Source organism: Diabrotica virgifera, chromosome 9 (assembly GCF_917563875.1).
Source record: "Diabrotica virgifera virgifera chromosome 9, PGI_DIABVI_V3a".
NCBI lineage: Eukaryota > Metazoa > Arthropoda > Insecta > Coleoptera > Chrysomelidae > Diabrotica > Diabrotica virgifera.
This window is the reverse complement of record NC_065451.1, coordinates 58,411,134-58,424,157: the sequence shown is the minus strand read 5'-3', so window position 1 is coordinate 58,424,157 and position 13,024 is coordinate 58,411,134. Positions and strand designations below refer to the sequence as shown.

The 13,024-nt window shown below is 30.7% G+C and overlaps 1 protein-coding gene across 3 annotated transcripts in view; it reads right to left on the bottom strand.

Moving 5' to 3' along the window:
* The window catches only part of LOC114339168 (dynein axonemal heavy chain 1-like), a 1,269,803-nt gene that overhangs the window by 928,543 nt on the left and 328,236 nt on the right, over nucleotides 1–13,024 (bottom strand). The window lies entirely within an intron of this gene.

Here is a 13,024-nt window from a genome sequence, read left to right as displayed (position 1 = left end):
CTGAACTTCAGAAGATTTCATTTGAATCTGTACATACTATTAACGAGTATAAAATATACAACTATACATGCATAGATATGTACATTCCTTCCGGACAGGGAGGTGCAATTGTTATTTTGACAGGGTATTTTTAATTTTAAAAATAAATATTCTAAAAAAGACAGGTTTTTTTGGTGAAATTTTCCAATTGCCATTTGATCAAACAAATTATGCGTGCATATAAATGAAAAAGCGCTATAGGTAAGCAGCAGTGTGAGAAAGAGCGTATACCGATAGCTGTTTGCGTCCTCTGTTGTAGCTGAGCGAGTCCGTTCGCTCGAGAAAAATCACGTGACCTGGCGATATCCATGTTGTTGTTCCTCGAAACGTTAGAATAATTATTATATATTATAGTTTTTTAAGTAACTTTTTCTTAATTAAAGAAAAATAATACGTACTATACAATAGATTTTGCAAATATGATAGAAAAAGACAAATTTATTATTATAAATATATAGGTAGAAAAGTATAAAACTATAAACTAAATTAATTCTGTGTCCGAATCTTGTACTTCTTCTTCAAACTCCTCATCTGAGCTTAAATGTTCATTCTCTTCTTCTTCGTCAGACTCCACTCGAGACTCAGATTCCTCTTCTACATGATCTGTAAATAGTTGCAATATGTATTTAGAATTCATTGTAAATTAATTAGTGATTAATTAGTTGAGTTGCTACGTATTCTCCGTCCTTTTATACGGAGTCAAAGCCTGGACAATCACGGGCGCATCTGAAGAAAGACTTGCCGTTATTGAGATGTGGAGTTATCGAATACTGTTAAATCTGAGTCTCGAGGGGAGTCTGACGAAGAAGAAGAGAATGAATATTTAAGCTCAGATGAAGAGTTTGAATAAGAAGTACAAGCTTCGGACACAGAATTAATTTAGTTTATAGTTTTATACTTTTCTACCTATATATTTATAATAATAAATTTGTTTTTTTCTATCATATTTGCAAAATGTATTGTATAGTACGTATTATTTTTCTTTAATTAAGAAAAAGTTACTTAAAAAACTATAATATATAATAATTACTCTAATGTTTCGAGGAACAACAACATGGATATCGCCAGGTCACGTGATTTTTCTCGAGCGGACGGATTCGCTCAGCTACAACAGAGGACGCAAACAGCTATCGGTATACGCTCTTTCTCACACTGCTTCTTACCTATAAAGCTTTTCATCTATATGCACGCGTAATTTGTTTGATCACCAGGCAGTTGGAAAATTTCACCAAAAAAAACCTGTCTTTTTTAGAATATTTATTTTTAATATTAAAAAATACCCTGTCAAAATAACAATTGCACCTCCCTGTCCGGAAGGAATGTACATAGCTATGCATGTATAGTTGTATATTTTATACTCGTTAATAGTATGTACAGATTCAGATGAAATCTTCGGAAGTTCAGATGCATCCCCTGAAAATAATCCTGGGGCGCCCATGCAAGTATCTTGCAGAGTTAAAATCGCCCTCAAATCGCCTGGCCTGTTTATTTTAATTATATTTGAATATTTAAATTTACTTTAAAGTCACTTCAATGATATTTTTTGTAATAACAATTTTTACCCTTTTGTTTAATTTTGGGGGGGATTTTTGGGGAAAATAACCGCTACCCTCCAGCCAGACCGGCATTTTTGTATTAGGCTATCATGGAAGAGTCACCTGAAAAATTTTCAGGTTGCCTAAAATACCTACTCAAAAATGTCTCACAGCTCTTGGACCATAAGCAAATGCAAGGAATCACTTCACATTGGTGGTGTGTTGGCAAAATAATGCAGGACAGAAATTTAATTCAGGCATGACATGACCAAAAACTTTTTCAGGAAATACTAATGGAAATGTATTCTTCAGTTTAAACCTTCACTTCAGCCTTTCCAGATGAGGACTATTGTAAGTGCTTTTGCAGGACACGAATTTAGTCATGATATGATCAAAAACCCGTTTTAGGCCTTACATAATCCATTTTTCAAGCCATACTAATGAAAATACCTTTTCAGTTTCAACCTTCACTTAAGCCTTATTAGATTAGGACTACTCAAAGTGATTCTATAACAGCAAAAATGTTAAAATATGAAGGAACGCAGCTGAGAGACAACACACACAAACTACTAAAAACATATTTTAGCCGCCAGAAAACTTTCAGGGACGAAAGTCCCTGAAAACTTCTATATAATAATGTTTATTTTAATAAGTTACAGGGGAGAAAAAGAAAAGAGAAAATTTAGGGGGATTTTTAATTTCAATTATCTCATTCAAAAGAAACTTTTTGTTTATTCTAAGGGACTTTCGGCCCTCAGTAATAATGTAATATTTCATTCACCGTTTAAATTTTTCAAAAATATTTATTAGTTTTCTGAGAAATCGAAAAAAATAATTAATGCATTGGCTCGAAATGTTGCACCTACGCTCTTAATAACTTGAATCATAAATGTTTAAGTGATGAAATTTAAAGGTAAAAATACAATTAATACAGTTAAAATCCTTTAAACATTTTTCGAAGTTAATCATTGATATGAATTGCAATAATTATTGTATTAATAAACAAGTTTAAGTATGTAATTTTATTTGCAGTTTATATACGTGGCATGCATCACTTGAAGCTACATAATATATTACTCACGGGTAAAGTAATGGGTGTTATTATCTATTAAAAAATAGTGCATAATGAACATATTACTAAACGGTCGTAGAAAATGGTTATTTATGTACCAAGTCAGTAAAGTGACTCTTTATCGAACGAGTCTGATATTACGAGCAGAGGGAGCGAAGCGAGCAAGGCGAGTAACAGGCGAGTTCGATAAATATTCTTTACTGACGTGGTGCATAAAATATTTTATCGCAAATCATAAAAAACTTTAACACTTACTTAACACTTACTTAATTACCTCCTTCTAATAAAAAAAAGGGTGTGTACTTTGTACGCACGAGGGAAGTTAATTCAACGAAATAAATATATCTTAAACTATTTATTTGTATTTTTAGTTAAATATTAAACTAATTTTAATACTTAAAATAACACCAAATATTTCGCAAAATAATAGCATTTCGCAGTTGATTTTCCCTTGATGAATCGTAGAAAATCTAAATATTTAAATATATTTACTAACAAATTATCAGTAAATATCTATCACCTTCCTCTATATAATCGAATTACCAAAAACACCATTTTAAATTTTGTTTGCATTAATACCTAACTTAAAGATTTAAGAATTTTTTAAATTTTACACGAAATAAAAATTTCTTATGACAGTAATGACAGAATGCTTTTGCATGACGGCCAGTTTGGATGTTTAATCGATTGTTATTATTAGGCCTGGATCCCGCGTACTAAAAAAAGTTGACTAATAGCAAGCTGAAAATTTGTTAATAGCTTAACGGTCGGACAAACTTTAATGTACGGGAACACTGGAACAGGGGACGTTTTAATTGTGGAACAGTTTAAAAATTTGAAACGTCAGATTACGAAAACGTGCCATGTATTTTGTCGGACAGAATATCCTTTTGATTTGTTACCCCTTCATTAAACTCTCATGCAAAAATCAGCCTGCTATTACTAGCCAACATGACTCCTGTCGTTTGACATGTTCTTCGTGTTCCACTCATTAAAAAGGCCAGTTAGTGATAAACACCAGTCTGATTTTTACATGAGAGTTTAATGAAATGGTAACAAATCAGTTGGAAGTTCTGTCCGACAAAATACATGGAACGTTTTCGTAGTCTGACGCTTTAAATTTTTCACCTGTTTCATAATTAAAATTTTCCAGTTCAAGTGTTCCCGTACATCAAAGTTTGTCCGACTAGACGCCGTTAAGCTATTATCAAATTTTCAGCTTGCTATTAATCAACTTTTTTTTTGGTACGCAGGATCCAGGTCTATATCAATATTGAATACCTACCTAATTACTAAATCTGTAAAGTTTTGATTTATGTTGTGTGCATATAATTGCAAAATACAACAGAATTTCACTTTTTGACATACATTTAATTAATAATAACGTAAATGTTGTACAATATTTTTAATGACGAAGTAGTTTTCAGTAGTAATAACCCAAGGACATTGATAATTGTTCGAAAAAATTTTATAACAGATTTCGAAAGCTTGTTGCTTGGAAACAGACCGACGCCGTAGGCGGAGGTCTGTTGCCTGTAAGCAACAAGCTTGAGAAAGTTGTTAAAAAATTTTTGAGCATTTATCAATGTTCGAGGGTTATTCGGATAGAAAATTTTTTGCTGGTTATGAAAAAAAAAAAAATACAGAGCAGAAACAATTTATTTAAATGTGCAATTAACAAAGGAACAATTAGAAAAATTTAATGAAAATCCAGACATGTTAGTTTCTATAACTGATGAAGATGTATTTCCACTACGCATGCTGTTAATAATTTTATTATGATGTTCTTCGTCAATGTTCAAGTACGCTTTTATTGAGTTGGGATTGTTATGCCCCGTAATTTTTATAAGCTCTTGCTCTTGAATACCACTTTTGGCAATTCTTCCATCGTCCGATTTCCATCTAATTCATATTTTCTATCATTGCAAAAGTCCATAAACGCTTTCCATACAAATTTTTTACTGTAAACAGTATTCTTTGGTATATTTGATTCGATAATTTCATTAATATTCTCATCAGTATTACAACCAAATCGTGACATTTTGAAATATTGAATATTTGAAATGTCAAAATCGAAATGAAACGAAATATAGGTATCCATAGCTACATGATTGAGTGAAAACAGCCCATGGGATCTGTTTTCAGTATAATGTTGGTTGTATTCAATCAGATGACCACAAATTAATTGATTTCATTGGATTTCTAATTGAGCAAAAAATTTTCAATCCTAATAGTAAATTATTAATATTGAAAATATTAAAAATATTACTAAAAGATTTTTAAATTGAAAACTTATTGGTACATTTTCCTGGTGACACCTCCAAGACTTCTACAATTTGCAAGTCAAATGGATGCTGCAGTGAAGACGAGAGGGACGGAATTCTACACTATGCAATTCACATCCCCCGTCTGCAGCTGGTAAAGCTCCAACGGAAAAATGCACCTAGTTACTCTACGGAGTAATACGACTATAAAACAAAAAATAAAAATAAAAAATACAAATGTATACCATTTTTATTCAGTTGCAATGCGAAGGAAAAACAATCTTACTTTTCAATTAGAATACGAAGTGCAGTCCAGTCCCTTGAATCGCGATTTTCGCGAAGGGACTGGACTGCACTTCGTATTCTAATTGAAAAGTAAGATTGTTTTGCCTTCGCATTGCAACTGAATAAAAATGGTATACATTTTTATTTTAATATTTTTAATATGTAAATTAAATAAATTTTAAGTTCACTCAAATAAATAATCGATTACTGGCATCGACCACTTATATTCAATTTGGGTTAATTTTATTAATAATCGCGGCAGGTAAAGCAAAATTTTTTTCAGTAGAATAAAGTGTTACTTTACTGCTGAAAATGAGGGCAAATGAGTACAATAATAAATGACGTAAGTGACGGTTGGCGATAACAAAAATATACCTCTTTATATGTATAATAAAAAATATCATAGTAACAACCTGGTTTGGGTTGAGACGCTGACATACGACTTAATACGACCTAAAATAGGTTAAAGTTTTCAAGCCACATCGGTTAAAATCTGAACTTGTAAGAAGTGAATGACATAATAGCACTTGGTACCTTAAAAATGTTTTTTTTATCTATTGTCATTTGATACACACATTTCCACAATTCGAACGTTACTTTTAACAGTTTTAGCACACACAGTTATTGATTTTTAATATTAACATTTTAACCATTTTTTTAATTATATTAGAAATACCTATGTCTGTGAACATGTCTGTGTACGAATACTAACGAAACAACAATCATAAAATACCACATATTTGTCTGTGGTTTTTTTTTTTAAGATAAAATGCAGGATATTCAAAACCAATATTATAAACATCTCTATTTTTTAATTATCTTAAACATTTATTATCGAGGTAATATGCACTTATTTACAGGGTTAATTAAAATTATTAAATTATTATGCTTGTGGAAGGTTTTGTGAGTATAGCAACAATTATAATTACATTATTTTGAAGAAATAAACAAATGAAAACAAATCAAATACCCCAGGGGAGTGCATATAGATTTTCACTTAGGAAAAAATCAAACAAGATAAAACTTTTTGTAATTTTATTAAGAAATGTTTAATAAGCAACATCAAAAAGTTCTGCTCGAGAAGTGGTGCTTCATTTTTTATTAAACAAATGAACTGCGAAATTATATGTTTTTTAAATAACTCCGAAAATAAAACTTTGGAAAAAAACTGACTATTAAAAAATTCAGAAAATTTTACAACGAAAACCTTATAAACATTTTTCTAAAATTAAATCTATAGCTTCTATAATTTTTTATTTATAACGCTAAAATCGTCCTTCTCACAAACATTGGCGCACTGTAAACTAGCGTTCGGAGAAGTGCACGGTTGAGTTATTTTAATGTAGTTCTTTATAATAGAACGTTATAATAAACAGAAATAAAACGTAAAGGCATAAGTACGGTGTGGGCTGAAACTGAGACTTATATGAATTTTCTTTAAAAATGATTTAAAAATGTGTTACTATTATTACATATAGTTATTACAAACTAATATAATGTTACTTATGTATAAAACTCTCAAATTGCACAACGTACCTGTCAAAGATCTTACTGAATGGTATTTCATTCAAGAAAATCTCAAAAATTAAATTCAAATAATTGACGTTTTAACAAATGTAATTTTTAAAAACTGCTTAGTTTTACAGAATTACTACCACTTTAAAAGGTATGAGCCATGAGGTATTGTAACGGTCCGAAAGTCAGTATTATTTTTGCTTCACCCTGTATACTTACAATCATGTTTGTGTTTCAGTGTATTACGTAATTCGTTTATCACAATGTTGGATTGATCTTGTGTTCTCATGGATATTCATATCTCTTTTATCTGAGGGACCTCGATATGTTTCATACCGCCAAAAGAATCGGGACTGTAAATCTTTTACTAATGTATTTTTGGCGATTGTGAGACTGGAATATGTTATCTTGGAGCTAATTTTTTTATGTTGTGAATTCCTTTGCAGAGATAAGGGCTCTGAGTGTGTTTATGTAATACAACAAGTTTGCACGTGCAATATTGTGAACGTTACGAAAAAGCATGGGAGAATATTGAGCTGAGATATAGCTATCAAAATTTCGTTTGGTTTAATCCTATTTGTGAGAGAAATAATTATTTCCTTTGAGGGCATGGTTGAAGTTTGCTTAAATCTTTTCTATTCGTTTTGAAATGAAGAGTGGTAATTGACTAATTTTTTAATTGGTAAAACCATGGGGTTGAGTAGAATAGAAAAATGGGGAGATGGAATGAGATTTGGGTTGCAGGAGAGCTCAAAGTATATTCGTGATCAGTTCGGAGTAGTCTAGAAGAGATATCAGTTCTGAGGAGTCTAGAGTAAGAAGCTGGTGCCTTTCCGTCAGCAGGCTCTTAGCCTTGTTAACGGAGAAAATTGTTGACCATAGTTCAATGGAGATAGTTGTTTGTATTTAGTTCAGTAGGCTTAAGTGGCTGCTGTGGTCGTAGAGTGTAAATTCTCGACCGTATTTTGTGTTTCTAGTGATAGATTAAACTGATCCATTGGTTTTCTTTTGTCGAAGAGTTTTTCATTTTTTTTAATAAGTTTAATCAATAATAATAGTATCCAAGTGTTGCATACAATAAACGAACAATGGAATTTCATCTCTACTATAATTAATAGCTGTACTTTATCTGTCAAAATGAGTGTCGTTATGTGCCGTGATAACAAATGTGCCGTAACATAAGGACAATGTTTAACACCTTAACTGCCGCATGGATGGACTTTGGATCACCCACGGATAAAGAACACAACAAGGTACTTGCGCTATTTTCAATTGTTGAACTCTTACGTTTACTCGCCAATTGGTAAAATGATTAAGGACTTTTTTTGATAAAAACTTTACTAAATTTTTATTTATTTCAATAAAGTAAGAATTGTGTTTAATTATTAGATTTTTTTTACCAATCTCTATCCTTCTTATAAAGTAATCACGCATGAAAGTAGCCTACGGTAAGTACAGATATTTCAAGTAACCGGCATTCTTAGTTTTATATTTTTATTTTTTAAGTAAGCATGTATTATATCTTCTTTTTTAATTATGGCGCCCCCCGAGAATTTGAGTTTCAATTTTATTTAACATCTATTAAGAATCCACACCTCTAGGTCTCTGAAGCTACCGAGGTACATCAAAAAGTTAAGTAGCAGCAAGTATATTTTTATATTTTGTTAAATGTGTCATACTACATATTATTTTTTTTGCATTTTTTATCCATTAGCGTGCTAAAATTAAATGGCTTCCATTCGTGGGACTGTTACAAAATAGCGCCTATTCGCCGGTGTTACAAAAATGGCGCCCTGGTGCCCATTCGCTAACTATACAAAATGTCGCCCACCGTGTTTGAGACATGCATGGCGGTATAGTATTACTCAAGTTTGAACAGATATATTTCAATTTTTTATGTGTTTTTTAAAGCTTAGATGTAATCTTTGAAATTTACGACATTATTTTACTTTAAACATAAAATAAACAACTTATTTTTGAGAAAATTGAGAGAGATAAAAATGTAATACAAAAACCGAAAAGTATCAGTTAACAAAATGTTTGTACAAAGCAATCAAAACTTTTTTCTCTACAACTTACCTATAATACGTTTAGTAATAAGTTTATAAAATAATAAATGTAAAAAATTTTTTTGGGCTCTTATACATGAATGTCTGCGTAACTTGAACCTATTGATAACTTTTTTATTATCAGTTTTACGAAAAAAATTTATTATTGATAAAATGATTTTTACCATATTATAATCTAAGATCCAACCATCAGATATCAAATTTTGTTAATCTTGGTATGTCAAAAATTATAACTTTAGCCCAAGAGTAAGGTACCTTTATATTTCACAATATCGAAAATTGTTAAGAAAAGTTGTTTGGAATTAAAAACTGTTTCAATATTCAAATTACATACTTCTAATTGCAATATTGTGAACTTAAAAGTTGATATCTGATGGTTGCATCTTAAATTTTAGACAAGGTAGAGCATTTTATGAAGAACAACTTTTTTTTTGTAAAATTGATATGTAACAATAGTCATTTTCCTAACAAGTGTAGAAAGTCATTCTTTTTCGGCAGCGGAGCGGGAGTTCGGCAAGCAGTCTAGTGCGGAAAAGAGACTTTCTGCAAGAGTTAGGCACAATATTTTTTCTAAGAGTCTTAAAAAAATTAACAAATCTTAATCAATTAATTTAATTAATATGAAAATACATACACAAATTAATTCATTATTATGAAAATACATACATTAATATGAAAATACATACACAAATTATTCATTAATATGAAAATACATACAAAATAAAATACAAATTAAATTTTATATTAATAAAAAATAATTAATATAAAAATACATACACAAATTAATAATGACAAAGTTGTCAAAACCAAACTTTCAATATAATAGTTAGCATGACGACGATCTTGGTTTCCATGACGATGATTCAAAACGACTGTTATTGTCTATCAATTTGACTTTCGAATATTATGTCAAAATAATTTTATTTCATCGAATTGTCGCGTTAATTTCATTAAAACAGGAACACAATAAGATATATTTGAAATAAATTAGTAAATAATATCTACATATTAGTTTATTGCATGTATTATAATTACTTGAAGGCCATATTAACATATCTAAATTAACACGCGTGCGGAAAAGTAAAAACCGCGTGCGGAAAAGTAACACGCGTGCGGAAAAGTAACACGCGTGCGAAAAAGTGAAACTTTCTAAACTAAAATGCGTGCGCGAAAGTAGACATTTTTGCACGCTCGTAGAAGAAATAGTTATCATAACTGTAATAAAATGATCCGCATCCGTAATTTGAGAAACATTTGCAATTTTTGTTTTTCAATTAGAAGTATGTAATTGCATATTTAAACATAGTTTTTAATTCGCAACAACTTTTCATAATAACAATTTTTGTTATTCTGAAATATAAAGGTATATAGTACTTTACTCTTCATATTTTTGACATTTTGATATCTGATGTTTGCGTTTTAGATTTTACACTATACAGAGCATATATGAATAATAACTTTTTTCGTAAAGCTGATAATAAAAAAAATTACCATAATATGGTTCCTAGCTACGCAGACATACTGTATAAGAGCTCAAAGTTTTTGATTTTTCAAATAGTTATGCCATATTTGGATTCAGCATAATCAAAAACAAAATCGAAATATATTTTATCAAAGTAAAATGATGAAATCAACGATATCTTTAAAAGTCTTTATACAAAAAATTGTTGTTGTTTAAACAATTAATAAACAATTAGCAGCTAAATGTGTGAGTAGAACTTTTTACCTTAACATGTATAGAAACTAACAAAAAACGTTTTAGAAAAATATAAGCTTATTTGAATTTTTCCGAAACAATGCATGTTTTCGTTCTCTATTGACTCCCCTATAAAGATAAACTGACTTTGTTAATTAACGGTCCTCAAATATGGAGATTAATCCCACGATAAAAATAATCCGTAGACGTCTACCCTCGATATAATTTAATCTTTCAACGCAAAAGTATACATTGGCTTAGCACAGTAAATTAAAAATTTACCTTTGAGTACTTAACCCTTATCCGGGCAACACATTTTACTTACGTAACCGGGCAACTTGGGTCCGTTGGGCCCACCACTGTTCGTGAATGTACTATTCATATTATTTACCCATATATTTCTAATATACTTTTTTCATTTTTTACTAAAGTTATATTTAAATTGTCTGGATTAATAAAAAATGCTACTATAGTATGCGGTCTACCTTGAGAATGCGATCTACCTGAAGGATTTGCCATCATATTTTCATGCCATACTTGTCTGACTTTGAAGGCATATACTGCTTGAAAGGAGACCTACGTCGATACGTTAGAAGTTGCTCATCTACCGTTATGCTTTTTCCTGGTAAATAGTATTTCTGAAATTTTTGTTTGACTTGATTCCACACATCGCGTATTGCTGCTAATTTGTCGTTCCTTCTTCGTTCAGATCTCGTGTCTTTATGGTCAAATCGAACAAATAGCAAATTTTTGAATCGTTTAATGGATGTTGGCACTCAGGTGCCGTGCAGTTATTAGTAGTATAATAAAGGCATATAGCTCTATAAAGTCGGAATATTTCCAGTTCTGTATCCCCAGGACTTATTCGGTTTCTTCATTTGTTCACTTCGCTATTTAGTTCACAATTTTTTCGTCCACAAACAAACAAAAGGAATCAACAGGATCATCTACACTTTGACCAGCGGCTAACATTACTTTGTGCGTTTTGATTTTTATTATGTCGCAAGATCGCATACGTCTTGTCGGTTGTGGTTGACTCTTCCAGTTAATTCTATCCTGAGTTTCAAAAATTACACACTCTGAAATCTGAGAACTTGTAGCTACACATTCTTCTTAATTATCACTCAATACTACTTGCTGATCATCCTCTTCACTTGCTTCCGAAAAATGATCTTGAATTTCAGAGTCACTTTCAATGCTACCTACTTCAGGAGATTCTTAATTCCATCCTAAGTTTCAAAAATTACACACTCTCAAATCTGAGAACTTGTAGCTACACATTCTTCTTAATTATCACTCAATACTACTTGCTGATCATCCTCTTCATTTGATTCCGAAAAATGATCTTGAATTTCAGAGTCACTTTCAATGCCACCTAGTTCAGGAGATTCTTCATAATCGAAATCCCATAAATTATTAGCAATATCTTGTAGTTCTGCAGCTGATAATGGTTTTCGGGACATTTTATTCGCACTATCTACTTTCACTGTAATTCAATATAATTTTAGGAGCTAAGTTGTCGACACTAACATCGATATCAAACGGTTGATAGCAGATGCATTATTTATTTCAAAATATGTAAAGGTACCTACCTAACAATATTATTGTATTCCAACAAGATTATCAGTTTTTAAAATTCATTTAGAATAGATATAACACTTATTGTAAGCATCTCTTTGATGTTCACACCAAAGAGATATTTACATTGTTTGTGACAGGTTTATACTTTATTATTTGATTTCCGGAATCATAAAAGTCGTTTAGATAATCTACGAAAACATTACCTGACTGCCAGATTAACTTCTGTAACAAAGATTTAGATTTTTAGTCTGGGCTGATTATCGGAGAATAGGCCATTTTTGGGAAAAGTTATTTACCAGCAATTTTATTGCTAAAATCGAATCTTATGATTGTATATATTAATAATATAGATAGGCAAAGTCCGCAAATAGTGTGCTACTTTTTTTATAAACAAAACGGCGCCCGAAAATCGTGTTATTTTCAATTTTTTGCTCTATAACTCCAAAGATTTTAACTTTAGACCAAAAACATCCAAATAAAAATTCACCGCAATTAAATTCTGCATAGGGACGTGTTTTTTTCAATTTACTTCGACGAAAACTTTCCCCGGAAAAAGCGGGTTTTTCCAACAAAATCTTTAATTTTCAACTAAACTTTCAGATAAGTAGTTGTTAATCAATAATTAAATAACTTGGTAAAATAAAAGCCCTTTACGTATGTATTATAATTCCATAAGCAGATGGAAATTGAATGAACAGTTTAGCAACAATTGAAATGTTAATTAAAAATTTACGGTCGTTATAATAACGACAATAACTATGATGCATAAGAATAGCTATGATTGTTTCATAAAAAGACACTATACCTATCTAATTTACTTTACAGAATTGAAATTGAACTATTTAAGCGGCCTCAGGATTATTTTAAAATTATAAACAATTTTTTGGCTTATAAACAAATAGAATATCTCGGGAAATATTAAATTAAATTAAATTGTGAAAACGGTATTTTAAAGTCAGTGGCAGGAC